Source organism: Schistocerca cancellata, chromosome 8 (genome assembly GCF_023864275.1).
Source record: "Schistocerca cancellata isolate TAMUIC-IGC-003103 chromosome 8, iqSchCanc2.1, whole genome shotgun sequence".
NCBI lineage: Eukaryota > Metazoa > Arthropoda > Insecta > Orthoptera > Acrididae > Schistocerca > Schistocerca cancellata.
This window is the reverse complement of record NC_064633.1, coordinates 538,326,427-538,328,607: the sequence shown is the minus strand read 5'-3', so window position 1 is coordinate 538,328,607 and position 2,181 is coordinate 538,326,427. Positions and strand designations below refer to the sequence as shown.

At 50.0% G+C, this 2,181-nt stretch overlaps 1 non-coding gene across 1 annotated transcript; it reads left to right on the top strand.

Annotated features, from left to right (window-relative positions):
* Positions 1 to 1,347: 1,347 nt before the first annotated feature.
* On the top strand, positions 1,348 to 1,422 carry Trnat-ugu (transfer RNA threonine (anticodon UGU)). Its single transcript has one exon. It is a non-coding gene; the product is annotated as a tRNA-Thr (tRNA).
* The last annotated feature ends 759 nt before the right edge of the window (positions 1,423 to 2,181 follow it).

Sequence of the window (2,181 nt, the reverse complement as noted above, 5' to 3'; positions counted from 1 at the left end):
GAGGCCGTTGCAATTGTGGACGAGTCAACGAAGTCGACGTCTTCCGCCGGCTTCACATCCCTGTCCTGTTCTTCAGCTGACAATCGCCTCTTCTTGTGTCGCTTGGGTGATTTTTGCTTTCGGGTCCGAGATTCGACATCCACTGGAGGGCGGGGCTCGACACAGTCTCGGTCGCTAGGAACCCCTGTGTCCGATTCCGACAGTGACGGTGGCTGGGTGCCCACGACGCTGCGGTGGCCAGAGGCTGTAGGAACCTCTGCACCGTTGAGCTGCCGTGTCGTCGACGGCGCTGACTCTCCAACGGAGCTGGCAGCGGCTTGAGGAGGTAGCAGGTTTTGATCATCCATCACATCATGTCGTGCCGCCTCCACGTATGTTAGCGGGAGAGAGGTCATAATGGATCGTTGGGGAAGTTCATTGCGGGGCACCTGAACGAGGCGGCGCTGCAGACACTCAGTTCTAACATGGCCTTCCTGGCCGCAGCCCGAGCAGGTCCTCGGTTGTCCATCATATATAACAATTGCGCGGCAGCCACCAACGAAAACATATGATGGAATGTGCTTCTTAAGTTCTATGCGCACTTGTCGTACCCCGTTAAGGACAGGGTACGTTTCGAATGTGTTCTATTTATCCTCTGTGTGGCTCAGAACTGTGCCGTATGACCGCAGCGCATCAACGACTAGGTTGGCAGGAACTTCGAACGGTAGTTCAAAGATGCGCACGGTACGCACCCCCAGACCAGCATGGTCAAATCCTACCACGCTCACGTTACCGTCTGCGTGACAGAAGCGAAAGCCGTTTGCAGATCGTTGGAGTAATCTGTCGCAGGCCGCTTCGTCAATCAGTTTGAGGTACACTGTGCTGGTTACAATAGACAGATGAATTCCTATCAGTTCTTGTGGTTCTATGTGCATGATGTCTCGTAGAAACCGTTCAATTTCATGGGCCTTCGGTCTCGTGTACGATGCGTTGAACGTTAGTTTGATTGTAGCTTTTCGATATGAGAACGCCATGTCGGGTCGGTACAGGTACTATACGACAATACAACGACACGACCGCGCGCTAGCGGGTAAACAACACCACCTGCGGAGCACTGCCCGGCGCGCCGAGCCCGTCCGCACGGTATCACGGCTGAAAGCCGATTGCCGTCCATCTGAGCCACCGCGGGCACAGAGGATAGTGCGTCTGCAGGGACTTATCCCTTGCACGCTCCCCGTGAGATCCACATTCCCAACATGTCCACACCACTACATTCGTAGTGCGCCTAATAGATGTTTGCCCATCATCTCATTGGATCTCACGAGGAGCGTGCAAGGGATAAGTCCCTGCAGATGCACTATCCTCTGTGCCCGCGGTGGCTCAGATGGATAGAGCGTCTGCCATGTAAGCAGGAGATCCCGGGTTCGAGTCCCGGTCGGGGCACACATTTTCAACATGTCCCCAATGAAATACATCAACGCCTGTTTGCAGCTAGGGTGTCCATTTAATTATCATTTCATTTCTAGCAAAGCTGCATGGTCATCCACGGTAACTGTTCTTTCGGAAACAGATACTACCGTCATATATAGGTAAAAGCTTTGAGGTTCGCCGATGACATCGTAATTCTGTCAGAGACAGCAAAAGACTTGGAAGAGCAATTGAACGGGATGGACAGTGTCTTGAAAGGAGGGTATAAGATGAACTTCAACAGAAGCAAAACGAGGATAATGGAATGAATTAAGTCGGGTGATGCTGAGGGAATTACATTAGGAAATGAGACACTTAAAGTAGTAAAGGAGTTTTGCTATTTGGGGAGGAAAATAACTGATGATGGTCGAAGTAGAGAGGTTATAAAATGTAGACTGGCAATAGCAAGGAAAGCGTTTCTGAAGAAGAGAAATTTGTTAACATGGAGTATAGATTTAAGTGTCAGGAAGTCGTTTCTGAAAGTATTTGTATTGGGTGTAGCCATGCATGGAAGTGAAACATGGACGATAAATAGTTTGGAGAAGAAGAGAATAGAAGCTTTCGAAATGTGGTGCTACAGAAGAATGCTGAAGATTAGATGGGTAGATCGCATAACTAATGAGGAGGTATTGAATAGAACTGGGGAGAAGAGGAGTTCGTGGCACAACTTCACAAGAAAAAGGGACCGGTTGGTAGGACATGTTCTGAGGCATCAGCGAATCACAAATTTAGCAG